Source organism: Chlorocebus sabaeus, chromosome 4 (assembly GCF_047675955.1).
Source record: "Chlorocebus sabaeus isolate Y175 chromosome 4, mChlSab1.0.hap1, whole genome shotgun sequence".
Classification (NCBI taxonomy): Eukaryota; Metazoa; Chordata; class Mammalia; order Primates; family Cercopithecidae; genus Chlorocebus; species Chlorocebus sabaeus.
In genome coordinates, this window is record NC_132907.1 from 7,625 (window position 1) to 32,521 (window position 24,897).

At 45.9% G+C, this 24,897-nt stretch overlaps 1 pseudogene; it reads right to left on the minus strand.

Annotated features, from left to right (window-relative positions):
* Positions 1–13,195: 13,195 nt before the first annotated feature.
* LOC103247851 (rho GTPase-activating protein 7-like) overlaps positions 13,196–24,897 on the minus strand; it is a 59,532-nt pseudogene continuing 47,830 nt past the window's right edge.

A 24,897-nucleotide genomic window follows, 5' to 3' on the forward strand; every position in this document is an offset into this window, starting at 1 on the left:
TGCCTCGGAGAAGCCCCAGGTGGCCAGACTGTTGCTGAGGAAAGGGGCAGGGCTAGGGTAAGAATGAATCAAAGAGACCAAACTGCAGCAGTCCTGAAGCTGCCTCTGTCTGCCTCCAGAACCCAGGGGCCAGGATGTGCAGGACAGTCCCAGATTGAGACCCCCTCCCAGCCTGGGGCCTAGCGCTCGCAGGAACCCGCATCAGGGGTAGAGCTGAGGGAGGCATTGGGCCCCTTCTCCTTGCCCACTGGGAGGCACAGGGATAAGGAAGCCCCAGTCCTTACCCTACCTGTGGCCCTGCCATAGAAGCCTGAGTTGATCCACGTGAAACCAACACTGGGCACAATGCGTGCTCAGGGAGGGCTACCTGGATTCCCGATTTAAGCTCCAGGCTCTAACAGTGCTCCTGTGCCTCTCTCTGCCTGAAATGGCTGCCCCCAGAATAGGCCAGACATGCGTGCAGGCTCAATGTGGTCCTGGTTTCAAATTTCAATTCTGCCACATCTGCCACTTGGTTATTGCTGAGACTTAGTTTCTTCTTGCTGCAAAATGAGAGTATTAATGAAAGCTTCCAAGGAGGCGATAGTGCTGATGACATCAAACCAACCAACCTATAAACAAACAAACAAGAAGTATGTCTCAGCGGTCCGCACAGTGCCTGGGAAACACGTGGTAAACGGCAGCGGCAAGTTTGCTGCAAACATCACCGGAGCCACCTCCAGGATTTCTCTCTGGGCTGCGGGTCCCTTCTCGCCTGTGTGCCGCGAGCGCCCTCTAGCGCCGGCCTTGTGAGTTGCAAGGAGAGACCCCGAATCCTCAGCCCGGCGGCTGTTCCAGGTGCAGTCCTGTCACCTAACGGCAGGGACGCATTCTGAGAAACGTGTCGGAGGTGATGTCACAGTTGTGTGAACAACATGGAGTGCACTTCCACACACCCAGATGGCACAGCCTACCGCACACTAGGCTGTAGGGTCGAGCCTGTCACTCGGGGGGCACACCTGTGCAGCCCATGACAGTACTGAATACTGTAGGCAACTGTAACATTATGGTAACTATTTATGGATCTGAACTTATCTAAGCATTGCAAAGGTAAAGTAAAAATACAGCATTACAATCTTGTGGGACCACATCATATATGTGGTCTGACATTGATTGAAACACTGTTCTATGGTACATGACTACATACTGGGCAATAAATTTACTAATTTTTATTATATAAATCTCAAAAAGATAAATGTTTTTAAGTTTGTCTGTATTTCTAGGCTTTGTACAAAACACGCAAAACAGGAGGTAACTTTGCTCTAAGGCTCAGTGAATGAGTGGGTTTCTGTGTCCCAGCGGAACTCACACTGGGAGACACACTGTGGTTTCATCACTACCGCTAATCACGTATGAGGCTTACTTTACCTCTCTTTGTAGCACATTGTTTGGAAATGCTTCATTGGAACAGAAACTAAAGATGCTCGCCCAGCACAGAAAGTAACAACTAGTAGAACTTCTTGTTTTCTGACAGATGCAAATTGAATTTGCATAACCAAATTCCTCTTTTCTCTTCTACCCCAAGGCTGAACATTTGTTCCAGGGACGTGACCACTGACCATGCAGAGTGTCTCCTGTAATAAACTGGATAGTGGCCCCGAGAATGTCCAGCAGATCCGCTTATCCAAGGTTTTACTTTCTGCAGTTTCAGTTATGCTGGGTCAACTACAGTCTCCAATTATCTAACGAATATTTCTGGAAAAAATAATTCATAAGTTTTAAATTATGTTCAGACTAGCATGATAAAATCTTGACTCCTCTTGCCTAGTACATGAATCATCCTTCTGTCCAGCGTCTCCACGGTGAATACACTATCCGCCTTCCAGCCGTGCGGTAGTTGTCCGGGATAAGGGTGAGGGTCAGGGTTAAGGGTCAGGGTAAGGGTTTTAGGGTCAGGGTCAGGGTTTTTAGGGTGAGGGTCAGGGTCTGGGTCAGAGTTTTGGGGTCAGGGTGAGGGTCAGGGTGAGGGTGAAGGTGAAGGTCAGGGTCAGGGCGAGGGGGAGGGGGAGGGTCAGGGTCAGGTCAGAGTAGGGTCAGGGTATGGGTAGGCTGAGGGCAAGGGCGAGGGTGAGGGCGAGGGTTGGGTTAGGGCCAGGGTTAGGGTTAGGGGTTAGGGCTAGGGTCAGGGTCAGGGTCAGGGCTGGGGTCAGGGTTAGGGGTTAAGGTCAGGGCTAGGGGTTCGGGTTCGGGTTCGGGATTGGGTTCGGGTCCAGGTCAGCCAATATGAACCACAGTGGGCTCTGAGAGGGAATTGATGAAACATTTCCCATGGTGACACACAAACAAAACCCAGCCCAAACAAACGAAGTGCTTCCCATACCCAAGCTTCCATAAAGGGAGAGACTGGTATGGAGTCACTAATTGTCACTTCTCCTACCACTGGTACCACAAATGTTCAAAGGTCCAAACGGTAAAGAAAGTAGACTCCTGCTGTGCACCTCAGTGGATTTACCCGGCTGTAGAGTTCATTGGCTCATCACAAACACAAACTCCAAAATGTTTCTGATTTTTCCCTAACTAAAAGTGAAAGTAGACCGCCAGCACTCACTGGGGTAGAGAAGGGAGTTTCCCTGAAGCAGAAAGACTTTTGGCAGCTGCTGGGGATGTCCCTGCAATTCCCTTCTACCGTGAGTAACCAGTGCCACTAGGATTTGCCACTAATCTCTGGTAATGCGAATGTGTTAGACCTAACACGCTGCTGTGATCAACTGATCTACCTCTTGGGAAACAGGAACTTCTCCCAGAAACATGGGCAAGATCGCTCTGTTGTGATGTTGTGACCAATTGCTTTGTCTTTTGAGAGGTGAAAGGGTACAAACAGTCCAGAACACACAGCTCCAGGTGGGCTTGCCAAAATTTGTAACCCAACTCAGGTCCAGGCCCTTGTTGCTTGAAAGCCAAAACTCTAAAGACGAACATTGCTGAAAAGAAAAGTTAGCTATATTCAGGAAGCTGACGACACGAGGGCTGTGAACTCATGTTCAAAGACCACCGCTCTGATCAGAGGCATTTTAAGGGAAATTAGGAGAAGTGTAAACAATGATCAAAGCATTTCACAAAGATTCTTTGTTACTAAATCTGCTAAACTGAAAATAGCCTTAGTCCTTTTTTTTTTCTTCTTTTTTTTTAGACACAGGGACTCACAGGGTCACCCAGGCTGGAGTGCAGTAGTGTTATCTTGGCTCACTGCAGCCTTGACCTCCTGGACTCAAGTGATACTTTTGAGAGGATAAGATGACAGGCATGCACTACCATGCCAAGATATTATTATTATTATTATTTTAGACTTTGTAGAGGCAGGATCTAGCTATGTTGACCAGGCTGTTCTCATCCTCTTGGGCTCAAGCGTTTCTGTCACCTCAACCTCCTAAAGTACTGAGAATGCCAGTGTGAGCACCATACCCAGGTGATCAAAGCATTCTTGTGAAACATGCCATTTCAGGGAGGCGGTCAGTCATTGTTTTCTTGGCCAATGTTGTGTGACCTTCTGCAGGTGCTCTCAGGATATTCTTATTAAGCCGCTTAGCCTATTCCCAGAGTTGTTTGTCAGCATATTTCTTTTATATCTGCTGAAGGTCCTGGATTTCTGAGGCCATTTTTAATGAATGATCTACAAAGTCAAGAAAAGCAATAATTATACTCAAAGAAACAAACTTTTTGCTTACACGGAGTCAGTACTGCTCCAGTTTCATACAAAAGTGCCTAAAGTTTAGAAGCAGTGAGAAACATTCTGATTATGGCCAACGTCAAAGATGTAATATTGGTCCATTCTGGACAACGTGAAAACAGGTTTTGTCTTTCCACATCTTTCAGAGTTCTCAGAACCAGCTTCCAATAGTATCAATGTTTCATTACTTTTGCAAAAAATAGTTGCCTTCTGACTTTGTGCCAGAATAACTGCTAAGCGCTTTATAATAATTATCTCCTTTAATTGTCACAGCAATTTTGAAAGATCATGTCAATCCATCAGGATAGGGTTTGACGGTGACAGAAAAGAATGCATGTAGTCTAAAATGTTATTTGAGTGTAAGTTTGACTGGAACCAGAGAGAACAGTTGGAAGGCTACTTTAAGATCTTTGCATAGTAACTAGGTAACTATGGTATAGGTGGCTGTTGCTTAGAGGTGTGAGGAATTTTAAGATATGTCTGGTGGTGGGCACCTGTGGTTCCAGCTTCTCAGGAGGCTGAGGCAGGAGAATGGTGTGAACCCGGGAGGTGGAGCTTGCAGTGAGCTGAGATTGTGCCACTGCACTCCAGCCTGGGCGACAGAGTGAGACTCCGTCTCTAAAAAATAAATAAAATAAAATAAAATAAAATAAAATAAAATAAAATAAAATAAAATAAAATAAGATATATGTCTTGGAAGCAAGTCTGATAATAATTGGTAGATTTCAAGTAAGGGAAAGAAAAAGGAGGGTGCCAGTAATATATTATTAATCATGAATCAAGCAACTGGTTGGGCAGCAGTGTCATTTACTGAGATAACCGAGACTCAAGTGAGGACAGAATGGTGAGAGAAAGAGGCTTTCAGGACACCTTCACTGGGAGTGCCTGTGAGCTCCTCCAGCACATCTGTAGAATGGGCCATCTAAAGAGGACTGGGTCTGGGCTGGAGGCCAGGCTCTGGGCACTGTTGGCAGGTGGATGATCTAAATGACTTGGTAGGGATATTATCACCCAAGGAAAGGCGTGGTGTGGAATGTGGATCCTGGGCTGTCCTCCCACAATGCCCCACAGAGACCAAGTTTTCATTGGAGATCCTGGTGCCCCCTTTGATCCTTCAAACAGGACTACAGTATTTACTGGGCCGCTGTCAGTTTCCTGTGTGGAGACACACTGCTCTGGCCTGGCCTTCAGTCTGCAGCAGGGGACAAGGCAGAGGTCACAGGAGGACGGCATTGCTTATCAATGCTGGTGACCTGCATATAGCTCCAACATTATTTTGTTTAAAACAATTATTTCCCAGGGTAGCTTGACAATTGTATGTATTAATTGCATTTGCATAACGTGCTCCCTTCAGATCAGAGCAATCTATGCTTATGATTTGGAAATTGCTCACTGAATAACTGCCCATGTAAGTCACTTTTGTTTCCTTGCTTTTATTAAGTCATTATATTATTGCCTGTAATTAGCAGTGAGAGAAAATAAAACTATTTATGAATATGGTTAAGGCCTGTTACCTCTTCAGCTTTCTGTCTTCACTCTCACTGCTGAGTAGCGCATGTGGTACCACCGAACCACCGCAACCGCAAACCTCCCTCTCTGTAAATCCAGGACATCCCTGGCAGCAGACGTGTCCAGGTCTCCTCAGTGTGTGTTCCCCATGGAGCCCAAATGTTCTCAGTTTGCTCAGAAGCAACCTGCCAGCCTCCACCCTTGCCTGACTCTACTCACAGCACACCTCATCACTGAGGTGCAGTCTCCTGGATCACAACATTAAAAACCATCTGATTCTGTTGTGAATTGTGTGTTATTGTTGTTACAAACAACGTGGACATAACATTTTTAAAATGAGCCCATTTGCTTTTCCATTTCTTACCCTTTAGATCTGCACAAACTCAACAACAAAAGTTCATTAAAAACTAGCTTCAATTCAACTCACCAAGCAAAACCGACAGACAGAGCGACTCAGCTGCCGTAGCTGCAGCAAGGTTGTGTCTCCAGGCTCCTCGTTAGGGCAGCTCAAGGCTGCAGGTGCTGTCTTTCCTCACCCTCAGAGGATCTGATACGTTTGGCTAAAAAGTGGTTTATTAAAAACTTCAATATGCCTCTCTTTCTCACAAGATAACTAGATTTGCTAATCATCATGCATGACATTTCACCTTTCAGAATCTACTTCCTTATTAGTAAAATAAGGTATTTGGACTGAATTTCTGGCTCGAATCTAGGAGTATCCTTTAGAATCCCTTATGGTGTTTTGTAAATGCACCACTGCCCTGGAACCACCATCAGAAATTGGAATTTTGTAAAATTTGAGTGGGAACTGTGCGCATGGACATTTATAAATTTCCATGGTGATTCTCATAATTATGCAAGTTAGAAAACATCAGTCTGGATCAGCGGCCTTTCACTCTGCTGCTCATGGTGATTACTTAAAGAGTTTTTAAAAATGGCAATTCACAGGTCTCACAACAGACTAATTAAGTGGAAATATCTGAGGAGACCCATTCTCCAGGTCACCCTGACGTGTAGCTTAAGTTGAGAACTGGTGGTCAAGATCAGACCAGATACATACAGAAGACGGGATAAGCTTTGAGGAAACTTTACAGCAATTTGACATTGCTGCTACCTCCAACCGATCACGGATTTTTTGCTTGTATTATCTTTTGTTTTCCAAATATTTCTTTACATGTAATTTTATTTTGGTTTTACTTTTTTCTAATTACTCTTCCTTATTTGTCTTATCTTTGTTTTTCATTATTATGATATTTTACAGTCTATGGTAGATTGTAAATTGAGATAAATATACAAACAACTGAACAAGCAAAACTTGGTCCCACGGTCTGCTCTTGATAAACTTGGAGCTCCCCTCCAACTCTTGAGCCTGTGACTGTAGTCAGGCTTGACGGCTGGCTGTGGGTAACAAGACAATCAAGGAAGAAAGTGCCCCTGGGGTACCCAGAAGCAGGCGTTGCTGACTCAGCCCCCCTTTCAATGTGTATCCTAACAAAAAGGCTCCTGATTTTCTGTTGGGTAAAGAACCATCAAGAACCTTCACCATCCTCCAGGATTTTGGAGGAACAACTAAGGAACCTTCTCCTCTTTCAGCCAAGTGATGAGCAAATCCGGCCAAACAGATTTCCTTATCCTCAAAACGTGAGCTTGAAATGGTTGAGATTTATGTGTTGTGACTATGACAACCCCTTGAAGATACAATCACTGGCTGCTGAGACCCAGATTCCCGGGGACACTTGTTCTTTTATGAGCCTGGGTCTCTGAATGTTTGCTTCTGTCGGTGCCTCTTTCTCTCTCCAAAGCCTTCTCCCACCTTCAAATAAAGAAACTTTACTGGTATTCTCAGCTTGGAATGTATAATATTCCATAAGATGTTTAGCCTTATGTGATGTAAGGACACCCTGTCCTCACATTTTCCTTACAGAGTTCCAGGGCAAAAGGAACCCATAGACTTCTCCCTGCCTCCTCAGTGGGCTTGACTCCGCAGAGAAACTCAGAAGAGGTCTGATGGGATGACTGACACTTCCTGCCCAGCCTGAACCAATTTCTGAGAGCACTCCAGGGCCCTGGTGAAGCACGCGGAGGGGACATCTGTCTTCTGCCTCCTCCAGATCCTTGCCTCTGCCCCTCTATCCCCAGCCCCCTCACCCTCCCCACAGGAATTCATCTCTCAGGCTGCTTCTTAGTCCTCCTGTCTGATTTCTAAGTTGGCGCACAGTGTTCCACAGGTTCACGCAAATCTGCCCTCAAAGGCCAAGGGAGCTGAGCTGCTGAAGACAGAGGCTGACAAAGCCAGTTTCTCAGAAAGAAATGTGTAAAACCAACTATAGACAGAAGGGGTAGCTTGAGGGCTGTGAGACACGGATCCCCACAACCACCTTCCAGAAAGTATTCTTTACAGAATAAGCTTTTAAGGTAAAGGCTTGTGCAGCTGGTCACATCTGACTTTCTTCTTGCTAAGAGTGATGACCACCATGGAGGTTAGACCAGCATCTTTCTGAGGGGTTATCTATCTCACAGGAATTGTTTAAAGACCTTGCTGCGGAACACAACCCTACTATGCAGGAATCAAACAGGTCTTCATGGCGGTTTTGCTTCAAGATGGCCTCACTCTTGCCATGTAGCAAGCTGTTTTACAGGTGCAATAGATGCTTTTTCTCTTTCTTATAATTTTCTTAATAATGTTTTCTTTTTTTCTAGCTTTCATTATTATAAGAATACAGCGTGTCATACACATAGTACACCAAATACGTGTTAATTGACTGTTTGTGGTACTTATAAGGCTTCCTGTCAACAGCAGGCTATTAGTAGCTAAGGTTTTGGGAAGTCAAATGTTGTATTCAGATTCTTGACAGAACAGGGGTCAGTGCCCCTTTCTCCATGTTGTTCAGGGTCATCCAGTTGTTTCTTTGTTTGGTAATTTTACAAGGGAAATACATATACATTAAGAAAATATATATTTGTAAATAAGACAGTAAGTTGACTGTATTTACACTTCATTACACAAAGTCTTCTTCAAAATTAAGATAAAACATGAGTATTAGGTGAAATATACTATAAACATGAAGTCAAAATGGAAACATCAGGTCAGAGAAACAGTGGGAGTGACAGTAAATGTAACTGTCTTCAGCTGGACATTTGTTTTCCTTCTGATGGCTGAGTGTCATCAGATTGAGAGTGAACTGTTTACTTGCCTTGAGATGGGCTGAGTTAGGCTACCTGCCATGGGCTTCTAATGCGAGAGGGAGAGAGGGATGGCAGAAGAGAAATAAATAACTCTCTTCCACCATGGCTGAGGAAGTTTTTTAATGTTGAATATCCAACATTAATTTTGTTTCCTTCTCCCTCTGTTACATGCCCTAACCATTGGGAATTGAGATCATCTTCCTCTTTGCCATTGCCCTCCATTGAGGTCCTGGGTCCTCTTCCCCATTCCTCCCCTAAAGACTTCTTTATCTGCTCGCAGTCACTCCCCTCACCACCTTCACTCAGGGACCCCTCAGCACCTGACCTCCCAGGGCTTCCAGCAATCCATCTCCGGGAATCATCCCATTCCTCAAATGAATTCAAATGGCCAATTTCTACTACAGCTTCATCCTTCAAGTCCATAATTATTCAATCCGATGAAGACTTGAATTTTCCAACTTTCTGTGTATATCTGTATACACTCCCTGGGGGTTACTTAGTTGTTTATTTAAATTTATTTTAAACCCATTTTTACTTTGTATTTCCTTATGAGTAAACTCAATTGTCTTGGGCAATGTCATTTTATTATATTTATTTCACTAAGTTCTTCCTGGAAAAACAGGACCAAGTCTTTTTTATATTTACACTACTGTAACTAAAAATTTCTTGAGTAAAATGAAATCCACAATGTGACAGACCCATACGACTATAAACTTACGATTATCTACCTCAACATTTCTTGGTCCTCGTACTATGTTTTACCAATGGCCTGAATTTAATACTTCCCTTGATTAGTATTGTTACATTTTCTACATTACCCAAAACTGACACACCCACAACACACACACAACCTTTCCGCTCTGAACAATTAATCACCAGGGGTTGGGGATAAGAATTGAAATTTCCAGAAATTCTCAGGATATCCTGAAATTTTAAGTGAATCTTTACTTTTTATAACATTTATATGCATAGTTTTAAATAACAACAAGTGATAAAACACTGTGAATCGTTTATATGTGGTAGAATTATACTATAAGCTTAAGAACTTTTGTGAACAATGATGGTACGATAATAAATGTATAACATTGTTATAATGCAATAGTGTATCATGATAAGGGAACAGGAATAACAAATAGAATGAATTCTACTTAGTATAGACATTCAATCAGAGAAAATATTAAAGCAGAGGGAATATGAGTAGAAAATAAATGTCAAATAAAAATCGTTAAAACTGTGAAAGATGACAGTACAAATATTTAATATAATAATAATATATCATATATAATAAAAGTTATTCTAAAAATAAAATTTAAGACACAAACATTAATTGCCCTATAGTCTGCCCTTGATCTTTGTGGTTCTTGACAAATATGTCAGATGTAAAAAATTTCTTTTATTTTTCTATTGGTACTGGCTGAATTGATAAGAATGTGCCCAAAAGCATCTTCAAGTTGAGTGTTGGGGTAAGTATTGCTTCATATTAACTCATTTTATACTTCAATACTTTTTTTCTATTTGCCCTGATTTGTGTTTCTTCTTGAAAAATTAATACTACTGCTTTACAAATTCAGGTATAATTTTCTGATTAACATTTAAGTATTTCATGGCAATTTAACACTAGAAAATGCTTTGCTTTTGTTGAAATTGCTAATCTAAAAGCTTATTTTTTTCTAAAACTTGGTATTTCTTGGAGTTGTGCTTGTCTCACTCACAGGGCTTGTATAAAGTATGTTTGTGTATAAAGGCATGAATATTCTCTTATTTCAGGAATGGCCCCTATTTGCAGCAGACAGTGCCATGAACACACACCCACAGCGTAGCAGCGGCTATCAGCAGCCATGGCGGATCAAACTGGGTGGGCCCCTCCTCAAACATGGGTGCCCACCCCCAACTCCAGAAAAGTCACTCTTAACTGCCCTCTGTGTGCCAGCGTCTCCTGTTCTTCTTTGGGCTGGGTGTCAGTGAATTCGTTCAAAACAGTAAGGTCGTTGTCTTGATTATTAGGTTTTCTCACAGAAAAAGAAAAAAACCTTATTACTTAAATAGTTTCCCTAGGGATTCAGGGAAATTTGCCAGTAAATTTATCAGAAAAAAAAAGTACATTTCCTCAAAAAATCACAGGAAAGAATTCTCACATGGAAACACTCAACATATTTAGCTGCCATATTCTTCTTAACTCACGGAGAATGTAGAAGTTATCCAAGAGGAACTCCCTCCGTGTCCGGGAGAGAAACAAAACTATGGCTTCCTGCACTTGCTGTGTGCCAGTCATTTGCTAAGCAGATGACACATATTTGTTCATTAAATCCTCACAAGAACGCTGTGAGATATCATCATTATACTAATTTTACTAATAAGAAAAGTGAAACTAAGTTGAAATAATTTCCCCCAGGTTGCACAGCCATTAAACGCTGGAGTCAAATTTTGGAGGCACAAAATCGGACTCCAGAAACTGTATCTAATCACACACTCCAGATGGTCAATCCTACCCACATGGCTTAGATTCCATCCCTTCTCAATTTTTCTGATATTTTTCTTCTTGATAATTCTCTTTTCATTCATATATATATATATGTCTCTCTGTGTACTTGTTCATTATCATAAGCTTTTAAACAAGCTTAGGTAGATCACATCTAAAAACAAAACAAAACAAACAACAAAAGGGCAAGGAACTCCCTTAATCTCTTTCAAACTGGGAAACCAATTTTCTGCATTTATCTACCCCCTATTCTAAGACTACCCTCAAATCATAAGAAGAATCTTTAACACGATGTAACCTAATACAATTTTAAAAATCGTGACAGGGCCATCAGCAGGTTAGAAATTTTTAGCAGATTTCTCAAAGATAGAACATAGTTAAGCACACGTCCTGTGAAGTAGACCAGGAGGAAGGTGGTGGGAAGGTCACCCGGCAGAGCCTAGATTCCTGGAGAGGCTTTAGGTTGGATTTCACATTACAGAGATCTGGGAAAAGGAAGCAGATGCTGCGGTTACTGGGACCTGGAAAAGTCCCTTGAGGCCATTTACTGCATCTGCCCCTCCCCACACCCTAAAAATTTTTTTAAATTAAACTTTAAGTTCTAGGGTACATATGCACAACATGCAGGTTTGTTACATATGTATACATGGGCCATGTTGGTGTGCTGCACCCATTAACTCATCATTTACATTAGGTATCTCTCTTAATGCTTTCCCTCCCCACTGCCCCGACCCCATGACAGGCCCCAGTGTGTGATGTTCCCCTTCCTGTGTCCAAGTGATCTCATTGTTCAGTTCCCACCTGTGAGTGAGAACATGTGGTGTTTGGTTTTCTGTCCTTGTGATGGTTTGCTCAAAATGATGGTTTCCAGCTTCATCCATGTCCCTACAAAGGACAAGAACTCATCCTTTTTTATGGCTGCATAGTATTCCATGGTGTATACGTGCCATATTTTCTTAATCAAGTCTATCATTGATGGACATTTGGGTTGGTTCCAAGTCTTTGCTATTGTGAATAGTGCCACAATAAATGTATGTGTGCATGTGTCTTTATAGCAGCCTGATTTCTAATCTTTTGGGTATATATCCAGCAATGTAATGGCTTGGTCAAATGGTATTTCTAGTTCTAGATCCTTGAGGAATCACCACACTGTCTTCCACAATGGTTGAACTAGTTTACAGTCCCACCAACAGTGTACAAGTGTTCCTATTTCTCCACATCCTCTCCAGCACCTGCTGTTTCCTGACTTTTTAATGATTGCCATTCTAACGGGTGTGAGATGGTATCTCATTGTGGTTTTGATTTTCAGTTCTCTGATGACCAGTGATGACGAGCATTTTTTCATGTGTCTGTTGGCTGCATAAATGTCTTCTTTTGAGAACGGTCTGTTCATATCCCTTCCTCACTTTTTGATGGGGTTATTTGATTTTTTCTTGTTAATTTGTTTAAGTTCCTTGTAGATTCTGGATATTAGCCCTTTGTCAGATGGGTAGATTGCAAAAATTTGAGATGGAGTCTTGCTCAGTCGCCCAGGCTGGAGGGCAGTGGCATGGGCATGATCTCAGCTCACTGCAACCTCTGCTTTACGGGTTCAAGAAATTCTCCTGCCTCAGCCTCCCAAATAGCTGGGACTACAAGCATGCGCCACCACACTCGGCTAATTTTTTGTATTTTTAGTACAGACAGGGTTTCACCGTATTAGCCAGGATGGTCTTGATCTCCTGACCTCACGATCTGCCCTCGTTGGCCTCCCAAAGTGCTGGGATTACATATCAGCCCCATTTTTTCAGCAAGGAAGCAGATGTTCAGGGAGGCCTCAGGTCTGTTCAATGATTGAGGGTGGCTTGTAGGCTGGGCACACTGGCCGCTCCACACTGGTTGTCTACCTCACCTCCTACTTCAGGTTTCTCTCAAATGCCCTGCTTTGTGGACCTGTTACATTAGTTCACCAGCATGGAAACAGCTTGCTACATATAAAGGTTGATGCTAATAACACAATTTTTCATTAATTTACTGTTGACTTTTAACTTGCAAATTAACTTAGTGCAGAGTATATGTACATGAAGTTGTAAGGTGTATCATATGAAAGATTGGAATAATTTTCCTCCACCCACTCTGAACACATAGAACCTATATACTGGGCAAAAATATTTGGTAGCAATTTCTGCCCCTCAAGAGTCATTAGAAGAGGGGATTTTGATGTCTCAGATGTCATTGCTGAGACTGAAAATTTTCCATCCACCTCAACCCTTACTATGACAGGTGGTGGAGGCAGAGGGGCTTATTCAACAAATTCTGGAGGTCAAGCTGAGCTTTCAGAGCGGCCTGCAGAGCCTCTCTGAATAGGGAGGTGGGGGTGCTGTGAGCACAGCAGGGCCTTCTGCAGAGCTCCGCGCTGCCCGGATGGTCCCTCTCTGCAGCTCCTCGCTGCTTTCTCTCCAGCACCTGCCAGTCACCCGCCAACCCCAAGGAGCCAGTGATTTCTACGACAGGCTTATGGCCTAGTTGAACTGGCTGTCTCTCTATCCAGGGGCATGGTTTCTCCCTGTGCCTGCGACAGGGGCCTCTAATCATTCTCTCTCCCTCTGCCCTGGTGTCAGCCACAAATCCCAGCAGGCTCGTTAAAATGTGCACCTGTCAAGGAGCACACTGTCAGGAGGATTTGCTGGCGGCTGAGCCTCACTGCTGCCTCCACCTGGAGAGAGGGCTGAGCCTGCAGAGGTGCCTTTGGCCTGAGTCCCTTTCATCTTTACCCTCAGGAAGCTTGGAACCAGCACAGACCAGGGCCCTGCCAGATCTCTGAAAGCTGGAGACAAGGAAAGACAGTGAGAAGAGAAGGCACCTGGCCAGCAGGTGTCCCTGACTCCCTTCTATTTCTGCAGCCTCCCCTGCTGGGCTTCAGAGCCACAAATGCTCCCTGTGAGTGCAGCCCTGGCTCTTTGAGTTAGCAAAAGAGATTGATGGAAACAAGTTTCTGCACCAGGCTCTTGCTTATCACAGTGATTTCAAGATGATTTTCAACTTTTTTCTGCTCTGGGGCCTTAGATGTTCAGATGGGACAGAAATGAAGGCTGTGTGGGTGGGATGAGCCACTTGCCGGGCCTCTGGCCTTCCTGTTCGCTCAACAGTGAAGAGGGTACAATACACTTCCCTGCCTGCCACCGGGTCATGTGAAGAAGGAGAAGTGATGGAAGACTACTTCATTTGAAAACATTGTCAATGTACAAAACAATAGAATTGAAGAAGAAATGCTTTCTACTGCCACAGATTTTACACTGGTTATAAATAAGTGATCCAACAGACCCTGTGCTGCATAGTTTTGTAACTTACTCAATTAAACAGCTTTTTGCTTCCATTATATTTATTTATAGCAAATGCAATGCGATTAACATAATGCAACCTTGTAACCGATAAGATTAGTTTTATTCTGGGACTCTGGTGACATCATTTCAGAAGAAAGACAGAGAAGGACAAAAAAGAATCAGAAAGAAAAATAGGAAGAGACAAGAAGAAAAGAAGGAGAGCGGCAGAGAGAAAAAAGAAAGGACAGAGGATGGGGCAGAGGAGAGAAGGAGGGGAGAAGAGAGGGAAAGAGAGGGACGGACAGAAAGACAGGAGGAGAGACAGCAAGAGTCAAAGGCAGGAAAGAAGAAAAGCCATGGTAAGGTCTCTGAGGGCCTAGGTAGCATCTTATTTGTTCTTTTCTCTACAGCACTTACACAGTGACTGGCATGTACTGTTTGCTATCTAAGTATTTGGCGAGTTGAATTGAATCATTCCACTGGAGACAGAGGGAATAGGGAGAGAGAAGTAGAGAGAAAACTAGAGAAAGAGGCGAAGATAGAGGTAGAGGGAAGGGAGAGACATAGAGGGAATTATGTCTCTATGAGGGACTTAGACATAGAGCATCTAAGTGGTGTGGAGGCCAAATTAAAGAAAAGTAGAGAAGGAAGAAAGGGGAGGAGAAGAGTCAGTAGAGGGGGCGATAGAGAGAGGAAGGAGAGGAGGAGGAGGAAGGAGGGAGGAGGGTGGGTAAAGCGATTTATTCAGGGACTGTGGGTCTGGTGAAGTCAATCCAAGGATGGAACAGACTCACTGATTTGGAGCTGCTGTCAGACACAGGGCGGTCCCTCAGGCTTCCTGGTAGGAACACGTCTCAGAAGCCTTGAGCTCCCACCCAGCACCTTCCTGTCTCACCTCTGCATGGTGGGTAGTGAGGGCTTTCCAGCTCAGAGAAACCGTGTCCAAAATGCCGCTTCAGAAGCACCCAGAGAGTGTCTTTGCAACTTCACAGCCACTTGCAGTGATGACATGGAAATGTCTCCAAGAGATACCTGGACCAGATGCCAGAAAGAGACCCGAAATGTCAGGTCCCCGCTTTTCAAACTGCTGTCCTGTGGCCAGGGACGGCGCCCTGCTCTGGGCAGATGAGACGGGGTCTGTCTCCCTATCTCTTGCCTCAGCAACAAGTGTTTTTGTTAATCTCTCCTGCATTAAGAACAGGGAAAAAGAAAGGAATCGGGGCAGCCTCGTCTTGCAGTCTGGTGAGAGGAGAGAAGCATCTATGCCTTGGGTTTCTGTCGTGTGCCATTTCCTTCACAAATATCATTTCATGTAACACGCCCGATTCTCTAAAGAAGTGTTACTATATTTATTTTCATGAGTGCTCTCACCTAAGTCCCATCAGGATACAGAGACCACTGTGTCACCCAGGTCTTCACCAGGAGGCAGATCTTCACCTACACTTTGTGAGCTCGGGCATCGTTCTCTGTCCAAACCCTGCTCTCCAACCAGAACAAATTTTGTGTCTTCCACGAAACTCCACCCAGGCACCCGTTCTTGGTCTGAGTCTTCTCACTGCCTGAAGTCAGGGTCAGTCTCTGGCACCGGCTCTGCCATCTGCTACTCGGGTTGTCTAATTATTCTTGTGCTTACAAATTTCTTGTGGACCTCAGCACTAGGAAACAAGCCAGTGCTCTAGTTTTACAGATGAGAAGACTGAGGTTCAGAAAGTCCTGTGGAAACTTCGGTGGGTCACACAAACAGTAAATTTTGGCTCCAAGAAACATCCTCTTTCATCTGCACTCTGTTTTTAATAGACAAAAGCCAAAGGAAGTCAATACAGACAAACAGAACAGCTATTTAACTACAAGGGATGTGATACTACAGAGAGAAGGTTGTCTGGTTTCTCTTTATAAAACCATTAAAAGAAAGAGTAAATACTCCTCTGTCTGGGAAGGCTAAGATGAAATTCCACCCCCAAAACCTCCAGACTGCAGAATATGATGTTCCAGTCTTTCTCTGGCTCCTGAGAGGTGACTCTCCTGGTGTTTCCTGCAGGGCTATTCGAGCTCCTGGCATTGCCTGGGGTGGCCATTGGCAGGGAGTGAGAAATGCTGGGGCTCTTCCCAGCACTCTCAGACACGCTGAGGTCCTGGGGGCTGCACTGCTGGGGAGCCACCGCCCATTTTATAAGGTTCTTTCCCCCTCATTGCTTCATCCTTTATGGTTACTTACCTAAAAGCTAACGTAAAATGCATCTGCATCCTTAGGAAGACACCGCAGATGGATTCCAGAGCTGTAACTTTCTTCCTGCCCCTCTCTGACAAGGCATTGCTCAGTGCACTGACTCCGAAGGACCTAACTCAGCCACTCACATTGGGCTTTCGTGGGTTCAGGAACTGATGATCCCAGAGCTTTGTCCAAGACTTAGCTGGGCAGACTTTTAAAATCATTCTCCCAGGAAGCAGCTCTTCTGCTGCTCACAGAAAAATACAATCATGCCTCTTCTCCCTGTATTTCCCTCCTTGTCCAACCCAAGCCCCCAACACATTCCCACCAAGCCTCTGGCCCTTTGCATTCTTCTCCTTGCGAGTTCTCTGTCTCTAGACCCCTCTGATGCCTCTGGGCCTTGCTACAGGGCTCTTGCCTCAGCATGCCCTGAGGTTTCTATTTTTTTGCAGATCCTGGTCTGCTCTTGCACACATATTTGAAGCCCCACACCCCAGGTCCCTGGATCATCTATTTGTCTAAGCTGCCAAAGCCTCCACTGGCTCATGGCCTGCGAATGGGATCTGTCTGGCAGTTAACCTTTTTCAGCAGTGCTGAAGATTTAACCTCACAGAAGAGAGTCTAAAGGAGAAGACCAAAGCCAGCTTCTTAGAGGCGAAGCACCTGGTGCCTCCCCCGGGAGTCTGTCATGCCCAGCCCAGGCTCAGCCTGGGGGTCTCTTGCTCTCATCAGGGCACCTGCAGACAAGGAGCCACTGTCCAGCTTCACAGAGTGGCCACATTCTCGCCCTGGTCTTGAAAGAATCCCAGACTGTAATGGAGAAAGATCAACGTGGGAGGAAAAGGTTTGCTCACTTTCTAACTTGTTCTCTCTCGCTCACCTAAATCTCTGTCTTCAGACATTGCCCTTGGTGCTGTCAGGAGACCTGGTGCCCAGCTGGGGCCCTCTGCACCAATTCTTCCCTGGGCAGACACTAGGCAATGTCTGGGTTTGCTCAGGGCCCCCTCCTTTTGCCGCAAACGTTCCTGCCAGGACCCTGTACACAGAGAAGGCTGTAAACAGAGAAGGCTGTAAGCAGAGAAGGCTGTAAGCAGAGAAGGCTGTACACAGAGAAGGCTGTACACAGAGAAGGCTGTAAGCAGAGAAGGCTGTACACAGAGAAGGCTGTAAGCAGAGAAGGCGTGCATCCTCTGCAGGGACTCCTGGTGCCACGTGTTCTGTGAGTCAACAGATGTATATGACATTTACTTGGAGCCAACACAAGATCCTGTTCTCCCAACTCTTGGTCGTGAGCCATATGTCCTACAGACAGCATGATCAGCTTTGTCTCTTAGTTTTACTGGGCAGCCCATAATTATTGTCCACAGTGATGTGTGTCTGGAGCACACATTACTGAATTCCTACAGACGTGGGTTTGAGTTCTCACTCTGCAGTTTATTAGCTAGACCACCTGGTAAAATCACTGTCACTCTGAATCTCAGTTTCCTTAGCTTTAGAAAGAGTTTAATTATACCAATTGTATAAATAATGTTCTTAGAATTAATGAGATAATGCATTTAGAGCCATCACCACAGTGCCCCTAAGAAGTAAAAATAGAGTAGCACGCTTTCTGCCTTCGGGACCTGGTCCCTGTCTTTGGGGACAGCACGGTGGCTCCCAGGAGAAAGTGGGGGCGACACCACAACCTTAGCTCAGCCCCACGCTCCCCCATTCCAAGGCTCTGATGAAAGGTGTTTCTATTTGCCAAACTTTTACATTGACATACACTTGCCACAGGACCCTGTAGGTTGTAGTAACATGGGTTGGATAATAAATTGCCCCATGGCTCTCTGTTTCCTTTTTTTCTCAAGAGGACCAGCTCTAGAATTAAAAGGATGCTGTTGAATTGTCTAGAAGCCCAGCGAGCTGGGACCCACCTCTCTGACGCTGATGAAAGGGTCCAGCTGCGCAGTGGGTTCTGCTGCTCTTTGAGGAAAGAATGAGGTTATGAAGTAGGAGGGTGTGAATCATTCTGCTTGCAGGCCTTACTCCTTACCTCTCTCCTGTCCTCTTCTTCCAAGCATGCTTCATGACAACCATCGGCTGTTGCTTAGGAGATATCCCTGTCACCACGGACAATGGAGATTCTTTTCTTTTCTTTCTTTCTTTTTTTTTTTTTTTTTTTTTTTTTGAGCTGGAGTCTTGCTCTTTCACCCAGGCTGGAGTGCAGTGGCCGGATCTCAGCTCACTGCAAGCTCCACCTCCTGGGTTCGCGCCATTCTCCTGCCTCAGCCTCCTGAGCAGCTGGGACTACAGGTGCCACCACCATGCCTGGCTAATTTTTTGCATTTTTAGTAGAGACGGGGTTTCACCGTGTTAGACAGGATGGTCTCGATCTCCTGACCTCGTGATCCGCCCTCCTCGGCCTCCCAAAGTGCTGGGATTACAGGCGTGAGCCACCGCGCCCGGGCCAGAGATTCCTTTTATGCTATCGAAAGCTTGGTCCTCTTAAAATGAGTTAAGGAAGAGCCAGAGGGATGGAGGCAGGGCTGTGTTGTGAGTGTGGCCATATTCATGAGAGAATCAAGGCAAAAGAGGAGAGGGTGCGAGTGAGGAAGGCCAGCCTTAGTGCTTCCAAATTCCAGCGTCTGTTTATATGTGAACACATTCCTTGGATTTTGAAGACATTCACTCTGCCTTGTCACTCCTAATTTCCCTTTTCCAGCTCATAACACTGACACACACACATATACAACACACACACGGCCACACACACATACATAAACACACATACATAAACACACACATGTACCCACGTGCACACACATACATACACATGCACACACACATGCTTACACATGCATATGTGCACACGAATCCATACATAAGCACACGTGCCTATGCGTGCACATAAACACACACGCTGAGCACAGGTTTTGTTCAGTAAGCAAACTACACTTAGTGGTAAATATGAGCCATAAACCAAATGCTGAGAAGAGCTGGGGGAATGCAAAGCTGAGTGAAAACCGGTTCCTGCCTCATACAGTTTGTCTGTGTCCCCGCCCAAGTCTCGTCTTGAATTGTTCCCGTAATCCCCCAGGGTCGTGGGAAGGGCGTAATAGAACAAGAAAAGCAGTTACCTCCGTGCTGTTCTCGTGACGGTGAGGAGTTCTCACGAGGTCTGATGGTTTTATAAGGGGCTTTCTCCCCGTTTGCTCTGCACTTCTTGCAGCCGCCATGTGAAGAACGACACGTTTGCTTCCTCTTCTTCCACGATTGTGTTTCCTGAGGCCTCCTCAGCCCTGCGAAACTGTGAGTCAATTAAACCTCTTTCTTTCATGATTTACTCAGCCTTGGGTATGTCTTTATTAGCAGCACGAGAAGGGACTAATATCCTGCCCACGAGGCTTCTACAATGAGCTGGAAGATAAACGCACAGGTAACCGACAAGCAAGGTGATACCGGCACGTACTAAAATGGAAGCCTGGGACAATTCCGAAGACAAGCAGTAAGTCTAGAACAGGAGTCGGGAGAAGATAAACGCACAGGTAACCGACAAGCAAGGTGATACCGGCACGTACTAAAATGGAAGCCTGGGACAATTCCGAAGACAAGCAGTAAGTCTAGAACAGGAGTCGGGAGAAGATAAACGCACAGGTAACCGACAAGCAAGGTGATACCGGCACGTACTAAAATGGAAGCCTGGGACAATTCCGAAGACAAGCAGTAAGTCTAGAACAGGAGTCGGGAGAACAGCCTCAGCCCCCGGCTCACTGTAGAGCCTCAGGACGTTGCTGTGCTGTGTCCTCGTATTTAAAGTGTGGATGAAGACACTTGCCTCAGAAGGCAGCTCAGAGAAGCAGACAAACGCTGCTCTAAAAGCTGCAAAAATAAGGGACGATTATTGCAAAATCCATGGGGGTATCAGAAAGACGGAACTGAAGAGGGTGAGGCTGAGACAGCCCTGAGAGTCAGCAGGTGAAAGTCCAACAGAGATGATACACAGGCCTAGAGAAAACACTGTGAAGAAAGCAGGGGGAACACGCTGCCGGCCTCAGGGCACCGATTCCAATCTGTTACTTTGTAGCAAAATTGGTATAAATTTAATCCTTGCATTTCTCTTCCTGCCTCAAACCCAGGCCAGCAGACCCTCTTCCCAAAGTCATGCACACCTGGCGATGAGCTGGGCCCACATCCTGCAGAGCAAAAGCCACCCTGTGTCCAGGGTCAGAGTGCACCGGCCTCGCCTTCAGAGCCGCTGGCGTGTCCGTCCTGAGCCCTGCCTGGCTGAGGCTTGTTTCTGTGCAGCCAGTGTCTCCTCCCTGACTTCGGGAGCTCTTCTCACCGCGGCTCGTCTCAAACTGCACAGTTCTAGGTGTCCGAGAGCGGAGGGGCCTTTGACAGTCAAAGCCTGTCCTCTGAGGCTCGGCTTCCGGGCTCCACGGTAGATAAAAACACCCAGCTCATGACAGCGTCTTGAAGGTACAACAGGTGCAGGCGACAAGGCCACAAAGAGGTGGAAGTTGTACTGATTTATTTTGTCTCCGGTGCACCCAAACCACCCTCCAAACTGAGCTTGTCACTGACCCACCGGAAACCCTGCCGCAAGCCACAGCCTCCTGGTTCTTTCCTCTCACCAGAGCAGTGTGTGGAGTCCCTTTTTTCCAGCTGGTGATCCTTCTGTATTAGTCGTTCACTAATTCTGCAGAGTTTAATGAGTGGCTGCTTGTGCCCACCTCTTACTATTCCAACTCCCTCTCTCATTAATTCACACGAACGAATTCTCTCATTCGAACAAAATGTGCCTTCAAGGACCCTTCATAACAGCACCCTGTGGCTGTGGAGCGATGCCAAGCGGCTCACAGGGACTGCAGCCACGTGCTTGGTCCATGAACGGCCTTCCCACCTGCCAGGCTCACCCCGGTTTCCGGCCTCCACATGCAGCCTCCTCAACACAAGCCCCGGATCCCCGTCTGCGCAAAGTGCCAGCCCTTCTACCAGAAGCTTCAGCAGCTACGGCCACACGCTCAGGGCCTTGAGGGTTAGGATCCGTGTCACCCGCCCAGCGCTGACCCAGCGCCCGGAATCTGATAGTTTCTGAGCCCAAGCCCCAGCCTGCGCTTTAATCCTTGGAACTATCTTTATGTCCTGGGTCCTGCCTTAGTGAACGCCCCGAGGCTCTCCGGCGTAGGTATTGGCAGCCCTTCCCGAGAATGGGCCCTCAGTTCTAGGCTGGCAGGGGCTCTGCTCCTTGCGAAGACACTTCTGTGGGGCTCCGCTGCCTGGACTCCCCAGTCCCACCCGCTCCGTGTGTCAGAGGAACTTTTGCTTCTTTACTTTGGACCCTGCCTTTCCCGACTCTCTGCCTGGTCCGCCACTGTCATGTGTATTTAGACGTCCTTCTCGGCCAACCAAATGGAGCTACCACCTGTATCAACAGCGCAATCAGTTACCCTCAGGTGCAACCCCACCTGTGTGGGGGGTCTAGGCGCAATCACTCACCTGGTCTCCTACTCAGTTCTGATGAATTCTGGAGATAAGACCCAGCAAACTGGATAAGCAGAGTCCGCCTTCCTCACCCAGTGTTGAGCAGATTCCTGGGGTCGCTGTCCACTCTCCCATCTCTCGCATGGTCCCAGGAGCTCTAACACGCCCCAGCTTTGTGTCGACCTTTGAGGCATTCTGTCCGTTCCTCAGTAAGGAGCTGAGGCAGAGGCGCTGTGGACGGGGCCGCGGGGATCTGGACCGGGCTGTGCTGCCTCTGTCTGCCACTTGCTTCCCTGCACTTCTTCACAGCCACACGCGTGACCTTAGAGGGACCATCAGGGTCAGTGCCTATCGCTGCAGGAAAAGCAGCCTTGGAAAATCAGTAAAGGACCATGGGCTTGTTTGATGGACCAGAGACAATAAAGGGGCCGAGGTGAGACAAAACGGGAAGGACACCAGGCAGTCAGCGTCCCAAACCCTGCCATTTATCCAGAAAGGGAAGAAAGCCTTGGCATAATCAATCAGTACCTAGAATACAATTTCACAGGAGAATAAGCATAAGACACATGAAGTAATAAATGCATTGCAAAATCCAGATCTTAAGCTGAGTCTTGATACTTTTTTGAAAGTCAATTATTTTCAGCAATGCCTGAAAATCTTATTGTTTAGCAAAGTAAGAAAAAGAGTTGTGGGATAGAGAACGGTGTGGTGCACACATCCTGAGACGATACATATCTGGTGCCAAGCCCCAGGCTTCCAACAAGACAAGAAAACATGGGGCAGCTTGTTTACACCTCCGTGAGGGAGGCGGGCACAGGAGAACATTTGAGGGAGAAAAGGCACAGAAGCTGCTGGGAGCTGGGTGTACAGACGATAAACGCCCTAAGGAGAGACGGGGAGAAGACAGCCCAAGTGCGCTTTTCCCATCTCCTCACTCAACAATCATCACGCAATACTTCTGTGACCTCCCATCACCAAGATCTGTGAGGAGTTTCCCCACCAAGCAATCGTACGGATTCCACAGCAGGTACACCTGCGTTTCCTCCAATTCAATTCAGTTCTGACACTACCTACCTGGAGACGGCATCTGATTCCACAGGTTGGGGGCGCAGTCACTCAAGGTCACCCTCCACCTCCGACGCCAATCACAAAACCCGGTTGTGTGGCCCGTGCTTCTGCTGGGCTGCTGTCAATTGGGTACTTATGACTCCCTCCCCGGGTTTGATTAATTTGCTATAGCAGCTTACAGAAGTCAGGTAAATGCTTACGTTTATGAGCTTGTTATATTACAAAATGCAGATGAGAAGATTCGCGGGGCAAGGCAGGTGGGGAAGGTGTGAAACTCCAAGGCGTGCGGCCCTCCCAGCAACTCCACACTGGCGAGTCCTGTGGGGTTTGTAAGAAGGTTTCCTAACGTAGGCGTGATTGAGTAAATCAGTCATTTGTAATCAGCTTCATCTTCAGCTCTTCTCCCCTCCCTAGAGGTTGGGGGTAGAGGCTGAAAGTCTCAACCCTCTGGTCCTGTCTTGGTCTTTCCTGTTACCAGTGCCCCCATCCTGAGGCTGCCTAGGGGCTGCCACGCACCAGTCAGCTTGTTATTGAACAAAAAGACATCACTGTGGAGTTTCCAGGAGTTTTCGCAGTTACACACCAGGAAAAGGAGAAACAGGCCAAATATATATTCCACAATATCACAATCCCTGAAAGGATTGATACAGAAAAAAAACGAGAGAGAAAACATAAATTATCAACGTTGGAAATAAGAGAGGGTCTAGTCTAGACGAGTTGTCTCCCATTAGGGTGTTAAGTTCTGTTACAGAGACAGTCATAGAGCTTTGCATCTCTCAGGTTTGGTTCTGGTTCCTTCTATGATGCGTCTATGTCTGTTTTCTGTTTGTAATTTACTTCGAGGTGAAGCCTTCCTGCAGGCCATGTTTCTCATCTCTAAGGTGCAGCTGTTCTGGGTCTGTTGGAAGAGTCTGAGGTGCTTGGTGAGTTCTCTCAATCCCATGGGACGGAATTCCCACGTCTCCCAGCCCTGCTACGTAACTGCCCGCTCACGATGACAACCCCCGCCTCCAGCGCCCCTCAAGCTCCTAAATGCCTCAGGTTCCCCATCATAGACAAAGGACTTGGATGAGCCCTCTGAGGTCCCCTCCAGCTCTCAGGTCTGAGGCTATGGCTTTATGAATATTGCATTTCTACTCTGCAAAAAAAAAATGAATGACATCTGTCTGAAAAGTGCCATGAATTACTCGGGATAGAAGTGATGAGTTAATTCTGTTGCCCACGGTTTCTGTAATCCAATAAAATGGCAATACTCAGGCTGGGCTTGGTGGTTCAAGCCTGTAGTCCCAGTATTTTGGGAGACGGAGGCAGGCAGACTTCTTGAGCTCAGGAGTTCGAGGCTGCAGTGAGCTATGACTGCACCTCTGTACTCTAGCCTGGGCAACATAGTGAGACCCCATCTCTGCAAAAATTTAAAAACTGAGCTGGGCATAATGGTACACGTCTGTAGTCCCAGCTATTCAGGAGGTTGCAGGTAGTCCCAGTTATTCAGGAGGCTGACGCAGGAGGCTTGCTTGAGCCTGGACGTCGAGGCTGCAGTATGCCCTGATATTGCACCACTAAATTGCAGCCTGGACCACAGGACAAGACTCTGTCTAAAAATAAATTAATTAGTGTATTTATTTATTAATTTTTAAAAGTCCTACATAGTTTACAGATCACTTTAAGTGATCGGATAGGCAGGGATCTGAGTCATTGCTTCAATTTCACAGAAGAGGAAATTAGCATTGTTTCTTATATTATGGATCCTCCTTATTACTGAAAGTAATCCATTTTGAATCAAAATGCAAATTGCTAGGAAAAAAAATGGCTGAGAGAATCTCTTCTTGGGCAACTTTCAAGGAATGCTCTCGATCTAACCTGAAACAAAAGGAAAGGGCAAAGCAATGTTATCTTTTAGGTCAGAAAAATAAACAGACTTTTCTGTTTTCTTCCCTCTTTTGTAAGCAGTGACACTTGAGAAGTTTCTCAC